Source organism: Pleurodeles waltl, chromosome 12, assembly GCF_031143425.1.
Source record: "Pleurodeles waltl isolate 20211129_DDA chromosome 12, aPleWal1.hap1.20221129, whole genome shotgun sequence".
NCBI lineage: Eukaryota > Metazoa > Chordata > Amphibia > Caudata > Salamandridae > Pleurodeles > Pleurodeles waltl.
In genome coordinates, this window is record NC_090451.1 from 648,742,368 (window position 1) to 648,756,447 (window position 14,080).

Consider the following 14,080-nt stretch of genomic DNA (forward strand, 5'->3'; position numbering starts at 1 on the left):
AATCGTGGACGTACATACCACAGTATTACATTTTGCAAATGAACAATGCTATAAGTCTATTAACACTCAGCTACCAGGGACACTCCCCACACTGCAGAGTCTAGCATAAATGAACTTTTTTGTTGTATAAGATGTCTCTACTATAAATTTATATGTAGATTTTTTATGAAGATATACTAAATATATATTGAAAAAAAGCATTACAAAGAGGTATTGCAGATCAAAAGAAGCTCAATAAACTTCATGAGAAGCTTGCCTCACAAGATTCCTGCTGTGCTTCATCCCTCGAGCCATCACAAGAGCATTCACTGCACCCACCACTGAAAACGAAGACAGCTCATGGCTTGTGGTCCTCACACACAGAAGAATGCTACCCAGGTCAGTAGAAACATGACCCTCCTCAAGCAGCTTCCTGAGCATGTGCAAGCTGTTTATTTTCAAAACATACAAAAAAAATCACAAGTGTGCACTGCACAACCCCCAAAAAATACTATGCCATTTGTAAGCCCAAACAATGCGAATACTGTGATGTTTCTCACCTGGGCTTGTGGCTGTCAAATTCACCGAAAGAGTCTAGGTTGGAGTACACATCAACTACTCCCTTCTATAGTGCCTTTATCCACTTTGGAACCAAGCACAGCACCAGCATGTTGCTCCCAAGCTGCACATCCATGGTGCTTGCATTCAGAACTAGCAATGTGTTAATGCTTACAGCTGGAGCTAATGCATCACTAACTCATAGGAGCCTAAAATCACCTCTCCGCGAGAACTCCCCCCATTGACCTGTTGTGTGAGATCCCTCCTGTGCCAGTGAAGAACATTCAGCGCTTGAATGGCTCTGGGAGATGCTTTTCCTAGAGCACGAATGAGTATCAAGTAAAACTGGTGAAGCCCAGCTCACCTTCCCAACCATCGGACGAATATACATCCCTGAGTACGGAGCATCAATAAAATAATACTCGTGGCCATCAAAAGTCCTCACTTAGCACTTTTTCTCTGCATCCTGTTTTTCTCCTTTCCTAAAGCACCTCCTCAATGCAGGTAATCCAGCACGTCCTTTATTTTTTTCCAACAGCTGTACTTTACTCTTGTGAAAGCTATTTTAAAGTAAGTCCTGTCAAGACTACCTGGTGGTGCATCTCTTGAGACACCAGGCTGTGAAACACCAGCCCAGCTTCATTCTCTATGACGTAGGATCTTCTTTACACAGCTTGTCTGCAGCTTATCTGATAATTCACTGGTGTGGCCTGCGTCACATGACCGTACTCAACACCTCTGTCTTCCTTAACAGGACAGCTGAACTTCATCGGGAGGTTTCCAGTGCTAGACACCGGCACTTAATTGTGAACACCGGCACTTGTGACAAGGTGGTGCTCTCCGACTAATTTAGAGATAACAACAACAGATAACTATTAATTCAATATACAGTGAAAACGACTATTACCTGGGGCCGAAGCCAATCTTAGAGCTTTGGAGCCCGGAATAGTCTGAATTGTCACACTTGTAGGAGTGCGATGCTTAGTAGTTGTATTGTTACTACCAATGGCAGCATGGTAGGGGCAACGTGTGGTGCACGCTGAAGTGGCCTCCTGATGAGAGCCCTGGCACTCATGTTTTTACAAATTAAGCACTGCCTACCCACTCTACTGTTCTATCCAAGTCTTCTGCCTACAGACTCACACAGCAGCCTGAAGGCTCTAGGATTAGGTCATCCAGTTATGAAGTTGGGTGCAGCTTTGTTGTGTAAGCCTCCAAGATGTTGGTTTGTGATGGGATTTTTCATGTTTTGCTTGGTCTCTTTTCCCTCAGTTGTTTGTTTCTGATGCCTTATTGTACCACTCCATTTCGTTTTTATTTCTCCTCGTTGCCACTGTTGCACTGCTCTTTTTCATGTTTGCAGGTACAACACAGAGAGAGTGTATTTGTAGTTGCAGGTTGAATGTAAGGTTCAAGTATTTAGCTAACACTAAACCCCACCAGCAGCTGTTGATGTTTCCAAGTCAGCCTCCAGGTCCACTCTGATCCTTTCAAGAGACACCACTGGATTAAGGGACCGCAGGACACACAGCCAACAGCCCTTGCACCACAACGCTCAGCCAATGCTCAGAAAACACAGGACACCACTCACTTCTGTCACTATCCCTTGTTTAAGTATCTAGTAAAAAACACTGGAACTGCAGAGTGAGCCTCCGCGTTCGAACTGCTTCCCAGGCTGTATCTTCTACAGTCGTCTTTAAAATGCAACCGGCCATACCTACCCTTTGCTTCCTGATAACCTCAGTTGTTAATTACATATATATTTCTCAATTCATCCTATTATTATTTCAGCAACTCTTTTTTTAGTTTTCCAAAAGATATTTTGGAAATGGCTCCAAAATTACAAATCACAAATGCATACACTGAATGCGGAGGAAACAGCATTGGAGCCTGAATTTTTATCAGCCTCCTTCTTTTACATTTTGCTGTGTCGCAAGTCACCGTGTTTTACTGCAAAGGGGAGTACTGTTTTAAGCAAAAAATACAGTTTTACTCTTTACGAAGCAAAGACAAAACACAGTCTGTTTATTATTTCGCTAAAATTGCCACTACCTATATCGCTTAGCCTGGCAGTTTGGGCTGGACTTTTACTATTGGAGCAGAGTCAATACTGATTAGAATATGACTGGGTCTAAACTGATGTCATGATGGGCAAAATAATGTTGTACTGAGATGTGGCTGAGGTTAAGTGAAGCATTCCATCTATCACTTTTTTGTACACTTCAGTGTGCCTCTCTAGGTGCCCAGACATGGGCCCTGTGCACACCATGCCACTGAATCCAAGCTATACCCGACTGATGATCCCTGACGGCAGAAAGGTTCTTGGGGTGCCGGTGTTGCAGTGCAGGGAGGGCCTGGCCTGGCAGCTGGGGCTGGAATGTTCTTACTCGGGCAGGGTTAAGATTAATTTGCATATGGCTGGGTCCAAACTGAGGTGGCATGGTATGCCAAATAAGAATGAAACAGTATGCCCCCTCAGGTAATTGCCAGTGGCTGAAATGAATTCAAGCATTCCATCCATCCATCACTGTTTTGTATACTTCAGTGCAATGCCCTAAGGTATGCTCACATGGAGTACTGTGCATAATGTGCTACTGGAACCAAGCTATACCTGACTGATGAGTCCTAATAAGGTCCGTTTCAAGGAGGACCTGGCCTGGCATTTCGGGCTGGACTGTTTTGGCTGAGTCCAAAATGAGATTGCATGTTGTGCAAAATAATGATCGACTGGCATGCATCCCGAGTAATGACCAGTGGCTGAGATTAATTCAAGCATTCCATTCATTAGTTTTGATATATTTCAGTGTGACACTGGAATTGAGACATATAGAGATGAGCATGATCACATGATATTGTCAAAGGGGAATGTGTATCCGTCGCTGGGTCTCCCACGCTAGCTTCAAAGCACAGAGGGCGCTCACTCCATTTGAAAAGCTTCTCCACCTCTTAACTTCCAACAAACACTTGGTTCCAACTATCTGTGCCCTCCTTAACTACTCGGACTCTGGCAACCAAAACATAATTACAATTACGCTAAGAGGCAGACCTTCAGATTACCTTAGATGCTTAACAATAGCAAGAAGTGTTTTGCTGCACCACTAACTTAGCCCGCTATCCTCAGGGTAGGAAGACTCTATCTAAAATCTTATACAACTGGCACCTCAGCCCCCACCGTCTTCAGTTTATCAACCCCACCCACTCCAGGGAGTGCTGGGGTGGATGCGGTGGCACCAGAACACTTGTACAAATCTTAAGGTCATGACCCCACCTGGAAAAAGTTTGGGCTGTGGTCTTTAAAGCAATCTCCCAGACTAATGGCTGCGATCTAGATAAAGTTCTTGATCTTGCTATCTTGGGCAGATCCACAGGGGACCTTTACCCACTCAACTCCACAGACGGTAAGTGCATTTCCCACCTGTTCCTTGCTGCCAAACACACAAATCTCTCTCTTGAGGAAAACCCATCACCCCCTCTTACGAGCTCTGGCTTTGCAGGCTGTGGTAACAGCTAAGACAGGAAAAGATCGCATACGATTTAATGGCTGAACCAGAGCTGTTCTACAAACTATGGAACCCAGTGCTTGCTTACCTGAACTCTGACTTCTGAGGCTGGACAAGCCACCAGAAATTCAGTGAACTGGACTTACTCGGCCTAACGCTAAACCCTTGCTTTGGCACACTCTCCATTGATGTTTCTGATGTGTAATCAATCCATAATAATTTCTTATGCAATTGTTTAGGTGCGGGACCGTAAGGGATTGGGGTCTGGACAATATTGTTAGATTGTTTACCTTTCTGTACAGTGTTTGATATATGCGAAAACTCTAATAAACACTAATGAAACATAAAAGGGAATATGGGATGAAAATTGAAATCTTTTGGATATAGATTCAGTAAAGTAATTACTGAATCATACCCCCTTTCAAACGATCTGTGACCCACATAGTTTTCGCTTTAGCATCTGGGAAATGTAGATCATATTGCAAACTTCAAGTTAGTCTTAAAAAATAGACAACACCTTTTTGATTGAAATCAATAATTTTGTTGCAAGGTTATTTATCACAAGTTACAGTAAACTTGCAGGTGGCACACAATACTGATTGGATGGGTTACCCAGGTTGACAACCCTACTCAGTTAAAATAAGCAGGAGTTAATTTTGTGGGTACTGGCACACCTGAGGACCCACATATCACAAACAGAACACCTTAAGGTCTGACTATAAAGGAAGATAACAAAAAGGAGGGGTCAGAGAAAGCTGTAGTAGTAAACCAGACCCTAATGCATTTTGCAGTTGAGTGCAAGAACTTGCATGAAGGCAGTAGAATAAACTCAAACAGCCAGCAGCAATACCTAGGCGGTTATTATTCCACTCTGCTGAGCCCGGACATGATTGACAAAGTTTCAAACCAATGGCTGAAAGAGGCTGGTTGAAAAAAGGCAGTGCCTGAAATGGAGTGACTCAAATCCCTATAAAAAAATACTCTTTACATATTGTAAGCAATAGGTCTGTTTAAAATTTGTGTTGTGAAAAGCCAGACCTGAAAAAGGAGACGGTTCCTTACTGTCTTTCGGCTTCCTCCCTCGACTGGTTCTTAAAAATTCTACTGCCTTCAAATTGCTCTGTCCCCCGTTCTTGTTGGCCATCAGTCTCCCACTTCCACATGTAGTTACTGGGTGAGATCCCCTATCCTGAATTTTGTATGGTCATTTGTCCTCAGCTAATGCATAAAGGACTTTTTGAGTCTCTCTATAGCCTCAATTTTGTACCCGATCCCTGCAAACAGAAGGTGGAAAAAACCCTGCACTTAGAAATACTGCTTGGATAGTCGAACTGTCTTTTCGTCCACGAGTAAATACTGACCCATCCACTGAAGAGCTTGTATATTTGTACTTAAGAGTACGGAAGAAATGCTAGGGTCACAACATGTATACGTCATCAAACAACATGTGTATTGAAATGCTTTAAATGGACTTTTGTCCAAATACTCCTCAAAGCATCAGTTCCACTCGTCAACTTTCATTACACTAAGCTGCAAAGATGACGGACTCAATGTGTGAAAAACCCCTATGAACTCTTGAATATTCCTGCCTCAAAAAGTGATATTAAATGTAATGAAGCAGACAATTCCCCCAGTATCATTGAAGGAATCCTTACACATGGAATAGAAATAATGCTAAATCTATCACAGAGAACAACACGTAGGTCCATATTCAGAGATAAGTGGAATTTGTAGTTTAGGTTGGATGTGGATTTCCAAAAACAGTAGTAATTTTGCATGGGATGTGACCTAGATTGTTTCGAAGGACATTTTCAATGCATATGAAATTTATCTACGGACAATGCACATAAAGAGGTATGACCTGAGCAAACTGAGGTGGTGCATTAGTTTTCTGATGATTTCCTTATTACAAAGAGCACAGCTCTAAAGTCCACAGCAATAACTCAGTCTAAAATTACTGATACCTCTGGTATTTGTAATTTTAGGGTACAAGAGTTGCTGACACGGAATGAGTGCGTACGCTGCCATCTTCTGTAATACTGTCCTGAGTAAAAGGCCAGTTTCACATCTATCACTCATCCTACAAGGCCTATTTCACATCTACCATTCATCCTTTCACTTCGGGATTGCGCCCTAAAATTAATGCACAAGCAGGCAATGTGAGTGTTCACACAAGCACTTACAAACACACACTTTTCAGCTACAATGATTGTAAGTGAAACAAGCATTGGAAAAGCCAACAGTACTGGTGATAGCTACAGCATTTTGGCTTTGTCAATGTTTTTTTGTTTTGTCATTGCATTAAAAACAAAACAACTTGGCTAACACCAGATCTAACCTAATGGCAGCCTTTATAATTCGTGATGAGCAGCCTGCTGTTGAATGACGGGGTGTTTTACTCTCATAACAATAACATTACACACAATAAACATAACTCATACCTTTACGTAACTTATGACTTAAGATATCACATTTAAGATGTAACACAACAAACAAATACAAAAGATTCTCCATAGGACATTGACCATTACAAAAAATGTACCAGAAAAGAACAAATTATAGCAGAAATGTGACAAATATCAACAAATAGAAAAGGGGTGGGTAAACATTTTGGGCAGTGCTCGAGTGCTCAGCATTTCCTTAATGGCCCAATGCATTATGGAAGTTGTAGTCCAGTTTCATGGTGGTTGACATAGTTGACTAACACATGTGAAAACTATGATTTGTAAAAGAGAAGGAAAAAAAAGTTTTAGACACTAGCTCTGGTCTACCGAGCCTTCCATCAGATAGGCCCTAGATACTGTCCCACCAGAACTCACTTCTACTGTCCTGCCAGGAAGCTTCTGTCCTCTAACATAGCCCTAGTTACGGTCCCAAGAAGTCACCATGCAAGTGCAGATGGGAGCCCTGTCTCCTTTCTGGGTCCTTTTGAGTGGAATAAACTTCCCCTGGACTTCAATCTTGAGAGTTCGGAGCAGATCTTTAAAAAGAAGCTGAAATCATGGCTTTTTACTCAGCTGTAAATGCATTAATGGAAGGCTAGCCCAGGACACACCTTGAAGCATCTGTGCGCTTTTCAAATCCACCTCATCATCACCATCAACAACTAGAGCACTGAGTGGTGTAATCCGGAAACGCTGTTTAGGGCATGGTAGCAAAGTTGCCACAAAATCTAACATTTTCTATCAAGTCAAACGGGACTATGTCTCAATAGATGTTGAAATCAGATTCAAAGAACTGTGTTGCTATTTAGTGCCTGGAAGACACACAGCTCATGACATCAAAGTTAAAAAAACGTGTTAATAACCGCATGGTTTTTATTTAGGTCCTCACACTACAAAGCAGGTTTATTAAGCAGTTTAAGCTCTGAGCTAATGCAGCTTAGCAACCAAAGTTGTGTAGCATCAAAGGCTGGGAGAAAAGCTGTGCTTCTCTCTCTCCCAGTGCTGGCACACACTGTAGGCTGCTATGCACGAATGCACACACCCTTGCACCATAGTGCAAGACTGTGTCTTCTGTCAGAAACAGGCTTTTCAATGGAAGGGGATTTTTCTAGCACAAAAACTATCTGTTAATACTTTTCTCACTTTGTATGTGCACTGTGCAGTGCAGCGCACGTGCAAAGTTGGAGAAATATGGGAACTTTTGAAAGTTGTTCAAGGAGGCGTCCATGTTGTAAATAGGGAATGACTCCAGAACCCATGGGTGGTTTCCTGGGTCCACCCATTTACCACCCGTGGTATGACCCTTAATTCAAGGCAGAGCAAAGTATCGGGCTACAGTGCGTTACTTTAGGGCAACTTTCACACACGTTATGATTTACGTTGGGGGAAAGTAAATTCCACTGCAACATTTTGCAGTGAATTCGCATCATTTTTTGGGTGAAAAAATGGTCGTTAAATTGAGTAAATATTGGCTTGCATGACGGTTGGTGCTTCGTGTAGTTGTACAACATATAATGGTCGGTAATAACCTGCCTCTGAGCGGAAATGTAATTTGAAGGTGGGTAGCACACTGTCACTTTGCCTTGGAAAACAGGCCTCCTGTTTTGTAAAAGAAACTGACTTCCGTTTTTACGATTTCCAATGATACCAGAAAGGTCAGAATGTGGAGCTTTACCTGAATGTTCACTCTGTATTTGTTTTTTTCTCTTTAGGGAGAAAATTTGGGGCAAAGGAAACGCAACATTTTACAGAAAATCAATAACTGTTAAAGCAATGCAAAAAAACCTGCTTCCTGTCTCTCCGCTCCGATTGGTTAAATAACATGAATACGAAATTCCTTAACAGCAGCATGGAGAATTAGTACATTTTAGCGCCGGCACACGGCGCACAATAACTATATTGTGTGCGCATGTGTGCACACCGTGTATGTACACACACATATAGCGCTAGAGCCTGAGGTCTGCAGTGCGTGCCGAACCACCCGAACTACCGCACCAGCCCTCGTGCAGGGCTGGGACCCCCCTCTGAGCCTCTTCTCGTCCATCTGTGGCAGTCTTTTTTTAGCCCCCCTGTAGCCCCGTTCCCCTCCCCCTCACGCGCCCCTCCGCGGGGCCCGTTGCGGCAGCACATGTCCCCCGCGCGCGCCGGGCCCGGGCAGTTGTTGACTGCGGAGCAGGTGGGTCGCCCTGTTGATTTATCTCGGCAGTGTCAGTCCTCGAGCCCCACCGAGAAAGACGCACCCACTCTCCAGAAAGGCAGAGGGGTGGGAAAAGGGGGCGAACAGATGGACTGACGGCCTCCGACTGCAGCAACCCAGGGCAGTGCGCTCTTCAAACTCCGGGAAAACTTTGGACCCTGCGGGCATTGACCCTCCTGGGTGGAGACTGCGGTGCTGGTCGGCCGGGCCTGTCCACCGGTGGGCACACTTAAACCCCCCCAGCCCAAATCTGCAAGAGGGAGTGGATGGACGCGCTCGGGGTGCTCTCCAAGACTTCCAAAAAGTGTGATCGCTGGTTCAGGCGCCAATGACATCACTCTCTCCGCGCGGAGTCTGTATCTGAGCATTTGCTCCGCACATCTGCCGGGAACCTCTGGAGATTTGAGTGTGGGATTATAGTCCATCTGGCAAGGCAGAGCCTGCACAGTGCTAGCAGGGCCTAAGCGAAGAAGAAAGCGCTTTTCGTCCCCGAAAGACTGAGTTTGTGGATATGCACTCTACTTGGGACTCCAGGTGACCAGACCGAACCAAGTGAGGTGGCTTTGGGGTACCCTGCGCCCTTGCTGTCTTCTGAAAAGATGCCCCAGTTTTGAATCTGGTGTTTGGGATCAAATGTGGTTCGTCCAAGGATACTGCAGGTGTAGCTGAGATTTCTGTTGTGACACCCAAGAAGGCCACAGTAACCATACACCTTGAGTCAGTCAACTATACCACCCTGCAGGCCAACCTGTGGCATTGAAATAGCCCTACTTCACAGCAACGACAATATTGGTAAACCCGCTGCAGTCACCCCAGACAACACCTTGCGGCAATCGACAATAGCCTCAGGTTGCAATCTCGACTGGACAATACATTTTGTACTAATCAACAGTAACATCGCCTTGCGTCAACTGACTATAATCTCAAGCTGAAGCATAGACAGTAACAACACTTTGCGGCAATTGACTACAAACTCAAGCTGCAGCATAGACACCAACAATAATTCTTCTAGCAATCGACAATAACAACACCTTGCTGCAATTCAATACAGCCACAATCTGCAGTATCAACAGTTACAATAACTGACAACAGAGAAGAATATTGTGTTGACGGACTACATCACTCCACAGCTTGGGCCACAAATATTTTCGGAAGGTGTAAAAGAAAAACTGCAGCATTGGCCATGAGACATCAGTGACTTGGGAAAGACATGAACGTAAGTGAAACGTTCAAATTGCAGAGTTTCTTGCAACTGCTTTCTTGTGGAGTGAGTTGTTGAAAATACGCCAATTTAACGTGGATAAAAGCCAAGTAGATCTAACCTTTTAATTTTGCTTTGTTCGACTTTTGGTCATTTTGTCGTACAATAATTGTCAATTTTTGTGTACTGAAATAATAGCCAATTATATCACTTGCTATAAACTAAATTGTCTTTTTTCATCAAATAATACCTATTCTAATACGCCAGCGCACAGTCACTCGAACATTGTTACAGCCTTGCCACACACTGGCAACCAACCTTTTATGTCTCCTCGTCTGGGTAGCATCCTGCCATCACAAACATTTTTATCAGATATACATCTCCAAGGGGTTCGTCTACTTTCCCCACTTTAATGCAGAACATTTCTATGGTCATCTCAAGGTGAGTAAATTCAATATTATGGTGCTTAGCTGATGAACCAGGAGACAGAGTCTAGTTTCAGGTTCATCACTTGATCAAATTGTGTGATTCTGGGCAAATCAATTTATCTCCAAAGTTACTTTACCAAACTTGAGTAGGTCTGTTGCTTTCAATACCAAAATGTATGTGTATTTGAAAGTAGGCCCAACCCCTATTTTAAGCGATTTGTAAAAAAAATAAAAATAAAAATCTACCTGCAGTATTTATCCGTATTTGTAAACTTTAAACTTTTGTGTTTGCAAAAGACCAGTAACTTTTACACAGAGTTACAGGTATTATGCATCACTGGAACCCAAATTATGCAGCAGGTTTGACTAAATTATCTGATATGAGAAGGTAAATTAAGCAGTGTTACACAACACATCCTGTGGTTGTATTATTTCGCTATTTTAGCACATAATAATACCGACTGGACTAAAGGTTTACCTTTTTAGAACCACTTTGACATCTTAATGAATCTTCCAGACTTTACTAATAATCTGCCACTTTGCAGCACCAAGTATGGGACTTTTTAGTTCCTCTGGTTCCACTGGTATAATGCAGCAGATGTTGATTATGGGTGGTAAATCCATAATTGTGAAGAAAAGGCTTTGGCGTAGTTATAAGAACAGAACTAGGTGCCAATACTAATGTATAAGCACAGGGTCAGATGCACCTATGTTTTGTCTCAGAACTGAACTTTTTGAAGACCTGATCTACTTAGCTGCTGTGTTTCTCAAAAAACCTTTAAAAGGACATTGAAGGGACAGCCTTCTGGAACCTGGGATTGCGGGGCATTCCAGTACTGCGCCTTTAAGTGTGGCCTTTAAGTATGTTTATTGTGGTGTCAATGGTGTTACTTACTATGTGCTTGTAGTAATGCTTGGATTACTGCAGTGACATTTTAGCTAGAGATAGGTCGCAGTAGGCAAACCACAACTTCCCTGGCTCCCCGCTGGGGCATTTAAATTACACCCTTTTGGTCTCATGGGGCAGATTAGTCTAATAATGACAGAGTGTGATTAATCAAGCCTCTATTGTCAGTTAATGCCCAGAGGAGTGAATCCTAGTGACCTCCTAAACCCACACCCACCTCTCTGTCTCCCCCAAAGCCATCATACGCTGTAAGAGACTAGAATATTGCCCTCAGCGTCTTACTGAGTAGCCTATTACATTTTCTCCACCAACTATCCAGAGAAGGCTCAGTGGCGGACAACAGAGGCCTGAAGTGACAAGAACCCTTTCTGCAAAACCTATAACAGGCTCATCTGGAAACAGAAGGCCAACTTCAGCTGTCAAGTTGCAACTAACGGTTACCTTCACCAGCCCTGTTTGGTGGGGGGTTTTGAATGGTGAGTTAAAAATTATCTCCTAAATCGTCTGGCTGTGGAGTAACTCCAATTGGAAAAGTTTGTTCTTCCGGGTCCGGCTAGGCTCAATCACTCAAGTACTCGGTTGACCCATACCTACACATCAGTGAATGGTCGATTCTATCCATCAAAGGAGATGTAGCAGAGCATTGTACTTGGTAGAGATGTACTCCTAGGCCCAACTCACAAAAGAAACTTCCAATTTATGACGTTGGGCCTTCGGCCATGATTATTGGCTCTTTTTTTACCAAACTTGAGTTACTCAGGGGCACAGGATTCATTGCTGCTCTAATGTCTTTGCATTTCGTGTTCCACTGCCCACAGAATGACGCACTTCCTGGACTTGTGGCGGTATTCGAGTTCCCCAGATGCACCGTTTCCAGCATTCTACTGGTTGCCCTGAAATTGGGAGGTGGGGTGGGAATTTGGGCTGAGTAGCTACATTTCCCAGAGAAAGCCCTTTGTGCCTGTTCTAGGGTTCTTAAGGGGCCATGGAGGGGTATTATAAAAGCATTTGGAGGAAACTCCTCTCTAGCCATTTTTCAACATTCCAATTCTGCCTCGATTCGCTTTAAACTCCATTTTAGAATAGTCTTGACTGCATCCAAATACTTATGAAGAGTTTACATCTAATATATCTAAGGTGAAAAAATACCCGATTTTTGCCGATTTTATTGATTTTTTTATACCTGTCATGGCATGGAAATGCCAGCCATGTTGATAAATGCTGGTCAGAGGCAATTCTTTTTCAGGGCCTAACATATTTCTGACTCCACCCCAGCCCTACAGGCTATTCACTACACTGAATAAACAGTAAGCCTGAGAATCCAGATGGGCTGCTTCCACTTGCTTATTTTCGGACTTCTGCCGCCCACCCCCTTTCAGAGCATGGTGGCACACACGGGATAGTGCTGCCTGCTGGAGATTTTTTTTTAAAATGCCGAGCTCCAGTTGAACAGGTGCAGGAGTGCTTCCGGCACTGCGGCAGAGATGGTTGCCAGTGCTTGCATAGCACAGGCCCTTTGATGGGTGGCAGCAGATGCCTGCTTCGAGGGGACCAGCTTGCATCACCACCGGAGGCCGGAGAAAGATTGCTGATATATCTCGAGTACTTGTACACTGCCGCACTGACTGATGAACATCCTTGGTGCACAAGAGCTCCAGAGTGCCTGTGCACCGGCGTACTCTACTGTGGTGCTTATGAGCATACAAAAGGAGGTATGTAAGAAGTATTTCCTTTTGAAGGTACAAGTGCTTCCGACTCTATGATTGAGGGATCTTATGCCGAAGGTGCAGGCAGGTACGCTTTCTGGGGATGTGTTCTTATGCAAAAGTTAAAGGCATTGATGATCTATGCCCAGAGATTCTCATGCAGAAATCAAAGGCATTGAAGTTCTATGCGCACGCGTTCTCATGCAAAACTTAAAGGCATCATTGGTCTATGTCCATTTGATCTTATGCAAAATTTTATAACATGTTTTTAGACATGCCAGGATGTTCTTATGCTGAAGCTGCAGGTTGAATGCCCACTCATTCTTGTCTTTAAGGTTTTTGGTGTTGAAGGTCTGTGCACAAAGTTTTTTATTCTGAAGATATAGGCATTGAAGCTCTATGCTCCTGTGTCTTTATGCTAAAAGGTGTAACCATTAAAGTTCTGGTCTCATGTGTAATTAAGCCAAATGCTTAGATGCTTAAATTGTACGTGTGAATGTTGACATAAGTATTGGCGCTCTATGGTCGAGTCCTCTGATGTTGAGGGTATATCTGATAAAGCTCTAAACTAAAGTCTTATGTCGAGCTCTATCCTCTACTCTGCTTATGTTAAAGATCTAAGCTTTGAGGTTGTAAGTGCAAATGTTCTGATGCTCGTTTCAAACGCATTTGACCACAGTGCCTTTGTATTCTAATGCCGACGGGACACAAGGGGCGTAGACTTCAGGGGGTGGTGGCGTTTAAGGTGTTACACCCCATAATAAATATATTTTCTTTCGAATAGTTGTGTACCGGTGCTTTCAGTCGAGTACGGTGATGTGTCTGTCGGATTTCACCAGGAATTTTGACATGCACACAGACAACAACGCGCACAGGCTCACACACACTGTTTTGAAAGCCATACAGAATGTCGGTACCTTTACAAAATATTGTTTATTCCCGTCAGTACCCCACCAATCTGTATCCCCCTTCATTTCCCCTGCCCCCTAAGCCCCTTTCATGCGACTTGCTTGTCATATAATGTATTTTAACATTATATACCTTCGTCATTGTTGGTAAACCTGAAGCACCCCCCCCCTCCCCCCCCATCTTACTGCCCAAGCTACGCCCCTGCCGGTTCATCTGCTGAAGCTGGAGTGTTAGTATGCAGATGGTATAGG

The 14,080-nt window shown here is 43.6% G+C and overlaps 1 protein-coding gene across 2 annotated transcripts in view; it reads left to right on the forward strand.

Moving 5' to 3' along the window:
* Positions 1–8,562: 8,562 nt before the first annotated feature.
* Positions 8,563–14,080, forward strand: part of HJV (hemojuvelin BMP co-receptor) — a 53,408-nt gene continuing 47,890 nt past the window's right edge. The window contains exon 1 of one of the 2 annotated variants that reach the window (XM_069218243.1): positions 8,563–9,894. The gene's annotated coding sequence lies outside the window, so the exon portion shown is untranslated. Of the gene's footprint in view, positions 9,895–12,360; positions 12,927–14,080 lie in introns of those variants that run through there. The other variant, XM_069218244.1, reaches the window with a different exon arrangement.